Source organism: Salvelinus alpinus, chromosome 4 (genome assembly GCF_045679555.1).
Source record: "Salvelinus alpinus chromosome 4, SLU_Salpinus.1, whole genome shotgun sequence".
NCBI lineage: Eukaryota > Metazoa > Chordata > Actinopteri > Salmoniformes > Salmonidae > Salvelinus > Salvelinus alpinus.
Window position 1 is genome coordinate 59,736,909 of NC_092089.1, and position 12,903 is coordinate 59,749,811.

The following is a 12,903-nucleotide window of genomic DNA, read 5'->3' on the forward strand; positions in this document are numbered from 1 at the left end:
CACAATACATGCATGTTTTGTTTGATTAAGTTCACTGTAAATGTCGGAAATATTAACTTCTTATGGCTGAAGGGGCAGTATTGAGTAGCTTGGATGAAAGGTGCCCATTGTAAACGGCCAGCTCCTCAGTCTCAGTTGCTAATATATGCATATTATTATTAGTATTGGATAGAAAACACTCTAAAGTTTCTAAAACTGTTTGAATTAAGTCTGTGAGATTAACAGAACTCATATGGCAGGCAAAAACCGGATAAGTTCCACTTCCTGTTTGTATTTTTTCTGGGGGTGCCATATTTTCAACCAAGCTCTTAATCAAAATACAGAGACATATGGATGAGTTTTCACTTCCTACGGCTTCCACTAGATGTCAGCAGTCAGTAGAACTAAGTCTGATGACTCTAATGTGAAGGGGGGTCGAAGGAGACAGAATTTAGTACGAAGTGCCATGAGGTGACCATGCATTCAACAGGCGCGTTCATGTGAGAGGTAGCTCTGTTCCATCTCTCAATTGAAGTCGATGTAGTTCTCCGGTTGGAACGTTATTCAAGATGTATGTTAAAAACATCCTAATGATTGATTATGTACTTAGTTTGAAATGTTTATATTTTCTTAATATTTCCGTCATTTTCGCAATACGAAACAACTATTGATTTAGAACCATAGAGAGTTAGGCTACCGCAAGTCGCAAAGAAAACAGGAGCTGCCTCCACTATTCCATCACCTGAGAGAAAATTATGAAGCACAGGGAGATGAAGATAAATTATTTTATTTTATGTTCGTTTTTTTACCGTCTTTGGTGGAAGCTTGGCTTCTTTTGGCATCCATGAATACATGCCATTGAAAAATGTTTTATCACAAATGTGCTATTATTTATTGCCCTGCTGCTGTGTTTGTGTAATCCTAATATTCTCAGACAGTGGTTGGAAAGCTGTTGGAAAGGTGACTCCTGTTTTAATTGTATTTATTACTGCGCATGTTAATAAACCTCCGTGCTTTGGTAAACTTTTCGGTGATCTCGATCTCTGTAGCCGATGTGAGTAAGTCCTTTAAACAGGTAAACATTCACAAGGCCGTGTGGACAGATGGGTTACCAGGAAATGTACTCAGAGCATGCGCTGATCAGCTGGCAAGTGTCTTTACTGACAATTTCAACCTCTCCCTGATGCTGTCTGTAATACCTACATGTTCCAAGCAGACCACCATAGTCCCTGTGCCCAAAAACACGAAGGTAACCTGTCTAAATGACTATCCCCCCGTAGCACTCACATCGGTAGCTATGAAATGCTATGAAAGGCTGGTCATGGCTCACAGCAACACCCTGGACCCGCTCCAATTCGCATCCCGCCCCAACAGATCCACAGATGATGCAATCTCTATTGCACGCCACACTGGATATCCAACCTGGATAAGAGGAACACCTATGTAAGAATGTTGTTCATTGACTACAGCTCAGCATTCAACACCATAGTGCCCTCCAAGCTCATCACTAAGTTCAGGACCCTGGGACTAAACACCTCCCTCTGCAACTGGATCCTGGACTTCCTGACAGCCACCCCCAGGTGGTAAGGGTAGGTAACAACACATCCGCCACACTGATCCTCAACACGGGGCCCCTCAGGGGTGCGTGCTCAGTCCCCTCCTGTACTCCCTGTTCACTCATGACTGCATAGCCAGGCACGACTCCAACACCATCATTAAGTTTGCTGACGACACAACAGTGGTAGGCCTGATCACCGACAACTACGAATATATTGCGTCCTACCTGACAGGTGGCGAATCGCATCTCTGCATGTCTGGCAGACATATCAGTGTGGATGACGGATCACCACCTCAAGCTGAACCTCGGCAAGACGGAGCTGCTCTTCCTCCCGGGGAAGGACTGCCCGTTCCATGATCTCGCCATCACGGTTGACAACTCCATTGTGTCCTCCTCCCAGAGTGCTAAGAACCATGGCGTGATCCTGGACAACACACTGTCGTTCACAACTAACATCAAGGCGGTGACCCGTTCCTGTAGGTTCATGCTCTGCAACATTCGCAGAGTACGACCCTGCCTCACACAGGAAGCGGCGCAGGTCCTAATCCAGGCACTTGTCATCTCCCGTCTGGATTACTGCAACTCGCTGTTGGCTGGGCTCCCTGCCTGTGCCATTAAACCCCTACAACTCATCCAGAACGCCGCAGCCCGTCTGGTGTTCAACCTTCCCAAGTTCTCTCACGTCACCCCGCTCCTCCGCTCTCTCCACTGGCTTCCAGTTGAAGCTCGCATCCGCTACAAGACCATGGTGCTTGCCTACGGAGCTGTGAGGGGAACGGCACCTCCGTACCTTCAGGCTCTGATCAGGCCCTACACCCAAACAAGGGCACTGCGTTCATCCACCTCTGGCCTGCTCGCCTCCCTACCTCTGAGGAAGTACAGTTCCCGCTCAGCCCAGTCAAAACTGTTCGCTACTCTGGCACCCCAATGGTGGAACAAACTCCCTCACGACGCCAGGTCAGCGGAGTCAATCACCACCTTCCGGAGACACCTGAAACCCCACCTCTTTAAGGAATACCTAGGATAGGATAAAGTAATCCTTCTAACCCCCCCCCCTCCCCTTAAAAGAGTTAGATGCACTATTGTAAAGTGGTTGTTCCACTGGATATCATAAGGTGAATGCACCAATTTGTAAGTCGCTCTGGATAAGAGCGTCTGCTAAATGACTTAAATGTAAATGTAAACTACGAGACAGCCTACAGGGAGGAGGTCAGAGACCTTTACCGTAAGTAAGCATTTCACTGTAAGGTCTACACTGTAAGGTTGTATTCGGTGCACATGACAAATAAGATTTGGTTTGAAGTTGCTCACTCACAGAGACTGTTTGCTCTAAATCATGAAAATAATTTTCTATCAGGTGTGCGCCGAGATATCGTAACATCTGCTTCAGTCAGATTCTGCACCAAGAGGTATCAGAAATAAAATTCCCAAAGGGGTCCTGTCGAAAGATACTTCTTATGGAAGACTGTGTTGCAGCCTGCGCTAGGAGAAGACTGTGTGGTCAGTGGAGACAATTTGATGTTTTTCCAATCCATCAAGTCTGCTCATTGTAGAAGGTGTTCAGTGTCGAGACTGGTAACATACACAGGGTGAACAAGCGATTCATGTTGGAAGTGTAGTTTCAGCATGAGTCTCATTGTGAGAGGAGAGGTAGTCTGAGTGAAACCTCAAAGTTTAGTGTCGCATTGTTCCGTTTTTAACCAACATTTAGTTGGGTTCACAGCCCTTTTGAGATCATTGAACAATGTTTGAGAGATGAGCGATATTGTCGAGCCCAACTCAATTAGCGCATCACAGGTTAAGCAGTCCTCCAGGAGTGTTTCCAGGTAGAGACTTTCAGAGTCGCGTTTTTTTGGTCATATTCCCCACAAAGTGAAGTGATTAGGCCAAAGTATGCTGAACGAAGCCGATGATAGTATGCTTGTGGGTGTTCATTCTGAGCTTGTTTGATGGTGTTGGCCAGCGAGCTGTTGTGTTTGTGAGTCGCAGAACCACTGAATTCTTTTTTCAAGGTCGTGACAAGTCATTGACTGTTCTGGAGTTCCTCCAGGTGGTACATAAGGGTGGTATTCAGTCAAATCAATCAAATGTATTTATAAAGCCCATTTACATCAGCCAATGTCACAAAGTGCTATACAGAAACCCAACCTAAAACCCCAAACAGCAAGCAATGCAGATGTAGAAGCACAGTGGCTAGGAAAAACTCCCTAGAAAGGCAGAAACATAGGAAGAAACCTAGAAATGATCCAGGCTCTGAGGGGTGGACAGTCCTCTTCTGGCTGTGCCGGGTGGAGATTATAACAAGATGTTAAAACGTTCATAGATGAACAGCAGGGTCAAATAATAATAATCACAGTGGTTGTACCGGGTGCAACAGGTCAGCACATCAGGAGTAAATGTCAGTTGTCTTTTCATAGCCGAGCATTCAGAATTAGAGACAGCAGGTGCGGTAGAGAGAGAGAGTCGAAAACAGCAGGTCCGGGACAAGGTAGCACATCCGGTAAACAGATCAGGGTTCCATAGCCGCAGGCAGAACAGTTGAAACTGGAGCAGCAGCACGACCAGGTGGACTGGGGACAACAAGGAGTCATCAAGCCAGGTAGTCCTGAGGCATGGTCTCAGGTCCTCCTGGAAGGGAGGGAGAGAGAATCAGAGGGAGCGTACTTAAATTCAAGACAGGAAAATTACTCCAGACATAACAGACAGACCCTAGCTCCCCAACACAAACTATTGAGGCATTGATACTGAAGGTTGAGACAGGAGGGGTCGGGAGACACTGTGGCCCCGTCCGACGATACCCCCGGACAGGGCCAACCAGGCAGGATATAACCCCACCCACTTTGCCAAAGCACAGCCCCCACACCACTAGAGGGATATCCACAAACTACCAACTTACTACCCTGAGACAAGGCGGAGTATAGCCCACGAAAATCTCCCCCATGGCACGAACCCGAGGGGGCGCCAACCCGGACAGGAAGATCACACCAGTGACTCAACCCACTCAAGTGATGCACCCCTCCTAGGGACGGCATGGAAGAGCACTAGTAACCCAGTGCCTCAGCCCCTGCAATAGGGTCAGAGGCATAGAATACCAGTGGAGAGAGGGGAACCGGCCAGGCAGAGACAGCAAGAGCAGTTCGTCGCTCCAGTGCCTTTCCGTTCACCTTTGCACCCCTGGGCCAGACTACACTGAAACATAGGACCTACTGAAGAGACGAGTCTTCAATAAAGACTTAAAGTTCGACACCGAGTCTGCATCTCTCACATGGATAAGCAGACCATTCCATAAAAACTGAGCTGAATGGATGATCTCCGCATCTGTGGTTCCCACCGTGAAGCATGGAGGAGGAGATGTGATGGTGTGGGGGTGGTTTGCTGGTGACACTGTCTCCGATTTATTTAGAATGCAAGGCACACTTAACCAGCATCGCTACCACAGCATTCTGCAGCGATACGCCATTCCATCTGGTTTGGGCTTAGTGGGACTATAATTTGTTGTTCAACAGGACAATGGCCCAACACACTTCCAGGCTGTTTAAGGGCTATTTTACCAAGAAGGAGAGTGATGGAGTGCTTCATGACCTGGCCTCCACAATCACCCGACCTCAACCAAATTGAGATGGTTTGGGAGGAGTCGGACCGCAGAGTGAAGGAAAAGCAGCAAACAAGTGCTCAGAATATGTGGGAACTCCTTCAAGACTGTTGGAAAAGCATTCCAGGTGAAGCTAGTTGAGAGAATGCCAAGCGTGTACAAAGCTGTCATCAAGGCAAAGGGTGGCTACTTTGAAGAATCTGAAATATAAAAAATATTTTGTTTAACACATGATTCCATATGTGTTATTTCACAGTATTGATGTCTTCCCTACTATTCTACAATGTAGAAATTAGTAAAAATAAAGAAAAACCATTGACTGAGTAGGTGTGTCCCAGTGGAGGCTGGTGACTTAAACAATTGAGGAGGATGGGAGATCCACGGTATAGGCGTGGAACGCACGGAGACAAAGTGTGTTTCAAAAATTGTCAAATGAATTATTTTAACCTAAAGCATTTTATAAAGACATTTGTAATACAATATTATGGGGAATGGGAAATGGAAAGGCTACTTACACAGTGAAAGAATGAGGGTATGAGGCATGAGTTGAGTGAGGTGTTCAGAGGCTTGACCAGTGCAGGACAGGATTTGACTGGGAAGACAAAAAAATGATAACACAACACACTACACAGTTAGACAAAAGAGCTAAGAATGAGTTAGTCCAAGCAAGGAGTACAATCATTGATGTGTAATAATGTGATTGACTCTACATACAGTAATGAGAGAAAATTGATAGGGGTAGTCACTGCTTGGAGAGGAAACATTCAATGTGCCAGTGGATGAGCGGGCACATGAGACGTGGCTTCAGTTCATGTCATGAGAGAGTTGACAATGGTAGTGTTAAATCAGGGAACAGGAGGAGACTTAGCTATAAATACAAATAGCAGATACATTCCAACAAGCAGATAGATTTACAACAAGTTTCTCTATGACGTTAAACTCAGACATCTCAAAATGTATAAAGTCAAACACAGACTGCGCATCTCTCCCACTTGACACATCAAAGTAGCCAAAGAAACGTTCCTGTATAAAGCCCTGATCATCCACATACCTGACGATAACTAACAACTGCAAGCAGAATGGTGGCACCATATGTCCCAGAGCGTTGGGGCAATTTTTACCACCTGGGGCCTGGAGGTTTTACTTATTTGTTAACCTAACTAGGAAAACTCTGGACCCTATAAGGTATGACAAGCGTGTAAAAAAAAAGGTTTTATATGGGCTATGATGGGACCAGATTTTCCTAATCGGGTCACATGGTTTAAAACAATTCCTGGCCCTGGGGGGATGAAACCTCTGTCAAACTGCAGCTAGCTACCTTATATTTGTTCATATAAATTATAATTAGACTGGATTAGGAGGGGGATTTCCTCTACCCAGACACAAAGACAATAACTCACAGGGCTGAGCTTGCTTTATGCATGTTTGCATCATGTAGGCCTTATACAACATTTATTCACATCTGTCATCACTATTATGTTGACTGATTAATTCCAGTGAATAATTAGCCAGCCCAATTTTGAATATAAACTCAATTTGATCCCATTTTCTCCAGACACACAAATGGAATATAAATACATAATGTCTCCAATTAGTTTACAATGACCAGATGGACAGGGCGCATAGGATGCAACCTTATGCAGCTGCTCTTATTAGTAGCAAACAGTCCCATAAACCATGTCAGATTTCTAATGTTTAGGTTTAGCCTAGGCTGCTGCAATATTTATGCCATGAGTTTTTGCTTGTGTCTGTCCAGAGTGATTATGTGTTATCATCTTTGTTAATAAAATGCCGGAGGAAAGTGGAAAGCCTACTTGAGCGCACGCGAAAAAATGCGCTGCGTCAACCTCTTTAATCTAAATTTTAATGGATGATGCGATGGAAGCTATCAAATCATTCGGAATTGTTTTCAACATCCTAGAAAAGACTGTCGAAAGTTCGATATGTTCAGCAAGTAAAGCATTGTAACGTGCAGTTCTCTGCTAGCTCATTGTAGTTGACTTTGTTGGTGGAACTTTCCCTCTCGTCGTGTCCTCTATAGATGCAGCTTTTTCCCAAAAGCTTGAATCTGATGTGGGCATTTATGTGCTTCCTGCTTTTCTTTTGCCATTTAGCTGAACAACACAGTCTCTCATTAATGATGTACTATATGTACAAATTAGCACAATATTTTTTATGTACTAATAGCACAAACTCTTGGTGTTCCGAACTCACTATATGTACAAATTAGCACAATGTTTTTATGTACTAATAGCACAAACTCATGGCGCACCGAACTCCATCAATGCCACGCCCCTACTGAATCTCTTAAATCGATGTTCTCGGAATTTGTGCTATTATTACAAATAAACATAAATGCTTATTTGGATGTAGCTAGCTAGCTATTTTAAAGTGAAAGCGAGGTCAATTATTGGATAAGAAATTACCAATAATCTAGTCGTTTCTGTATTTCTGCCCGCATAATTCTAGAATATTATTTTATTTTAATCAGTTATGTGCATTTCTTTATCATCTTGTATACTGGAAGTGAGCTTTATTCGCTTTGACCAACATTGTTTTGTAACATAACGCGTTAGCTTGTTGGTTCCCGGGAGCATGTAGGCCTTTTAGCTAGCCGTTTAAAAATCTTCTCGCTGTTGTTATCATTTATGTAAAAAGACAACCAATAATATCAATCGTCTAAGCACGTGGAAATACTTTTTAGAAAATGATTTATTTATTTCAGACTCATGATTTAAGTGGTGGGCTGTGAGTGACGGACTGTGAAACTCAATCTCCCATGATTCCGTAGTACCGGAACTGACCATATAATTAATCAATTTATGTTGTATTCTGCAACAAACTTTAGAAAAAACTATTAATCTGTATATATTACACTGCATAATAATGTATAATAATAGAAAAAACAATTGTATTTAGCATTTTAATTAGATCTGTGATAGTGTAGCTAGTTTATTTATTGGCTTGCATGTGTCCAATAGAAGAAGAAAAAACTGGTATGTCCTGTCTGCACAACCATTGAAATTATCAGAGAGAAAACATGAGAAAATGCTTTGAGCCTTTGTAGTTGCTCAGTGAAATATTGTTGACAGTATATTGAGATGTTATTCACAGTACACTCTGCTTTGGGGCACCATTTGTGCATGTAGGGAACCTTCTAAAAACACAGCTCACACAGCTCACTGTCTTTATTGACGATCAGGTAAAACAGAGAATGACTGTTGTAGCCTAAGTTTTTGCGCTGGGACAGCATCAGTGGGCAGCATCAGTGGACTAGACTAGGAATGCTTACTGTCCAAGTCTACAGGGGCACCAGGGTTTTGACCCGGCAGTAGTGCAACCAATTAAGCTATACTACTTTGGCAAGATTGCCCTACAAAGGCAAAACGCTGTAACTATGAATTTGGTATAACATCTTTGATCTGTTGTAATGGTTTCCTGATACAACAAATTGTTTGAAGTCAGATTTTGCAGTAAAGTAAATTGAGTAGTTCCTGCATTTGACATTTGTAGGGCAGAAGTGGAAGCCTAATAATCATAACTCACTATCAATATATAGCAACTATACAATAAAATATAGGCCTACAACATTTTACAATCATGGAGGAACCCTCAAGTACGGCCATAGAAATAAAATACAAAACTATTGCATTAGGTAAAACGTACCTCCTAAATCTTTCTGTTTAGCACTTTGGCATTACAAGCTAGTTGTTAAAAGTACTCCTAGGGTCATTGGAAGTACTATACAGATATCCAGTTTCTGTCTGGTTCTTTGCTCTGTCATGACCTCCAGAGAGTCTGGAGTCAGGCCAACAACTAACTCCAATAACTGAATCAGCCTTCTTAATCAGTATATTGATCTTGTTCCTAATGTGGACAAGTTCATATCCAACATAACCCTCTACTTACTACCTCATTCTGGAATTATTATGATATTAAACAGTTAGCCTATGATTTTCTGTTCATATTGACAGGTTATCAATATGCACATTGTCCTCAATTTCAGAAATGCCGGGATCAACAACAAAAAAATGTGTCCAAACTGTGCCCAAAACCTTGGGGTGAGGGCTAAAAAATGTAAGTTCTGTGCGGCCCCACAGCCCTACAAAGAGAGAAATAAAGGCTGGGGAAAAAATAGGGAGGAAAAATTCAAACAAGGATGTCCAGGACTGTGGATAATGCATACATTCATGTGATGGAAAATATTGTCGTCACAAGCATATCTGTTGATATGAGTCACTGGCTTACTGGTGCTCTTTCATGCCGTCCCTAGGACGGGTGTGTCACTTGAGTGGGTTGAGTCACTGAGGTGATCTTCCTGTCTGGGTTGGCGCCCCCCCTTGGGTTGTGCCGTGGCGGAGATCTTTGTGGGCTACACTCGGCCTTGTCTCAGGATGGTAAGTTGGTGGTTGAAGGTATCCCTCTAGTGGTGTGGGGGCTGTGCTTTGGCAAAGTGGGTGGGGTTATATCCTTCCTGTTTGGCCCTGTCCGGGGGTATCATCGGATGGGGCCACAGTGTCTCCTGACCCCTCCTGTCTCAGCCTCCAGTATTTATGCTGCAGTAGTTTATGTGTCGGGGGGCTAGGGTCAGTTTGTTATATCTGGAGTACTTCTCCTGTCTTATCCGGTGTCCTGTGTGAATTTAAGTATGCTCTCTCTAATTCTCTCTTTCTCTCTATCTTTCTCTCTCTCGAAGGACCTGAGCCCTAGAACCATGCCTCAGGACTACCTGGCATGATAACTCCTTGCTGTCCCCAGTCCACCTGGCCGTGCTGCTGCTCCAGTTTCAACTGTTCTGCCTGCGGCTATGGAACCCTGACCTGTTCACCGGACGTGCTGTTTTCAACTCTCTAGAGACTGCAGGAGCGGTAGAGATACTCTTAATGATCGGCTATGAAAAGCCAACTGACATTTACTCCTGAGGTGCTGAATTGCTACACCCTCGACAACTACTGTGATTATTATTATTTGACCATGCTGGTAATTTATGAACATTTGAACATCTTGGCCATGTTCTGTTATAATCTCTACCCGGCACAACCAGAAGAGGACTGGCCACCCCTCATAGCCTGGTTCCTCTCTAGGTTTCTTCCTAGGTTTTGGCCTTTCTAGGGAGTTCTTCCTAGCCACCGTGCTTCTACACCTGCATTGCTTGCTGTTTGGGGTTTTAGGCTGGGTTTCTGTACAGCACTTTGAGATATCAGCTGATGTAAGAAGGGCTATATAAATACATTTTATTTGATTTGAATTTGATTTGATATATTGTTTGTTGAGGCTTTTTTGTAAGACTATAACTTTCCTTTGATATTGTACAGAAATATTGACCATAACATATGTTGTGGTTTCAGCTTCATAGTCTAAAGGCAGCAGGGTATGTCCCCATACTGTTTCTGGGGAAAAAGAAGAAGATGGAGGGGTTTAATAAAGCCCAGGTCCTCACCACCTCTAGGGACCTGTCAGAAGAGAACACAGTGGCTCACGCTGCCCTTAGATTTGGGTTTGAGAAGTTACTCTACTGTAAGTATACTTGATTGATATACACTGAGTGCACAAAACATTATGAACACCTGCTCTTTCCATGACTGACCAGGTGAATCCAGGTGAAAGCTATGATCCCTTATTGATGTGACTTGTTAAATCCACTTCAATCAGTGTAGATGAAGGGGATGAGACAGGTTTAAAGAAGACATTTTAGGCCTTGAGACAATTGAGACATGGATTGTTTATGTGTGCCATTCAGAGGGTGAATGGGCAAGATACAATATTGAAGTGACTTTGAACGGGTTATGGTAGTAGGTGACAGGTGCACTTGGTTTGAGTGTGTCAAGAACTGCAACAATGTTGGGTTTTTCACGATCAACAGTTTCCTGTGTGTATTAAGAATGGTTCACCACCCAAAGGGCATCCAGCCAACTTGACACAACTGTGGGAAGCATTGGAGTCAACATGGGCCAGCATTCCTGTGGAATGCTTTCTACACCTTTTAGATTGCATGACCCAAGTGCAACTCAGTATTAAGAAGGTGTTCTTAATGTTTTGTACACTCAGTGTACATGCAACATAATGTCGTATTGCAATGAGAACATTGCATTTTACAAACATCATATGACTCTATAAGGGAATACCCCAATAAATTGCCATAAGGGATGGATGCAGATTAACACAAATATTCTTTACTTAGTTTATAACCAATGATGCTACACTAGCTGAATAAGCAGTTTTTAAGTACAATCGCTCTCAAACTCAAAATGTTGGTGTGTTAAACCAATATACAACGAATGAAGGGTGGTTTGCACACAAAATATACAAAAATTGCCAAATTCTTTTTTTGTTTTTTTTGGTCTTCAGCAAGCAAGGGAATAAACTAACACAAATATTTCAGTGTCCACCTTCTTCAGCATATGTCTGGTTTCAGACATCAGTTATCTAGAGTGAGACACAGGCGTGAATGATAGTAATCAACAGGACCAAGTTTTACAAACCTTTTCTAATCAGATTTCAGAAATCGGATTGGATTAAATGTTAGAATTGGGTATTTCAAAACTGAAAATTTTATTCTAATCCTTGACACAGGTGTGAATGATAGTAAACAACAATTGGTTGGTAACAGTTTGGTATTTGCAAAGATTGCCTGAACTTTTACCTTTTTTTTGTTGTGAACCACCCTTAAATTTGTTACATTTCCTTTCAAATTAATGAACAATCGATTTTCAAATGACATCTTTGTTGTAATACCGTAAGCATCAGGAGAGTGCCAAAATCTCTGTCTATAGTAATGGACGTGTGTTTGTACATTTTTGCCTTTTTATTTTTCACAGAATCACACAGTGGCATCACTAGTATATCGAATTCCTATGATGTTTGTAGATTTTCTATGATGTAGGCATATAACCAGTCGCATTTCAACCACAATATTTTACTGTATCTGGTCGTACTGTATGTACACAGGCTTTTGTGGTTATTGAAATTTAGTAGCCTAACAAGTTTCTGCCAGGCCCCAGTCACATTTGCAATCAAATTATTTGAAATATTGCAAATACTGTTGTATATGTCATTTGTAATTTAGAAAATGTGAAATTCTATGGTATTTCCACCAGAAAGGTTTATTACTTCATAGTATGCATGGTTTTCAGTATCGGCTTGTGAGCCAGCCAAACAGGAGGAGGCAGCTGAGAAAGGGCCTGTGGTGATTCAGGATGCAGAGAAGGTGACTGTGGTCACCATAGAGGAGGCAGCTGAGGAGGGGCCCGTGATGATGGAGGAGGCGGAGAAGGTGACCATGGTCAACATGGAGGATGCCGTTGAGGGGCCCGTGGTGACGGATGCAGAGAAGGTAACCATGGAGGAGGGAACTGATCCCAATCAGGGCAGGTAAGCAAGAAAGCAGAATTTTAAGCAGAAATAACACTGGGGACTCCATCAACCACGTGCGACAGCAGTAAGCGTTAATTCACCTAGACAGTGTAGTCTGTGCCAGCGTAATTGTCAGGAAAAGCTGTTATAAAAGAGTTGTATTCTCTTTTGAAATCGAAGATGTAGCCTAGGCTACATGCCAATGATCTAAATAAACAGTAGCCGGTGCATTTTATTTCAAAATAGGTATCCAGTCTATTTGTCAGATAAACCATAGCCTACAGCTAAAATTATATTTTTAAACCATATAACTTTACTTAGCAGAGTAGGGAAGATCATAACAATTTCTTGAACTCTTTCTACAAACAACCCACTCAATCTCTAAACCAGATTTAATCAATTGTAACCACTTCGTTTAAAC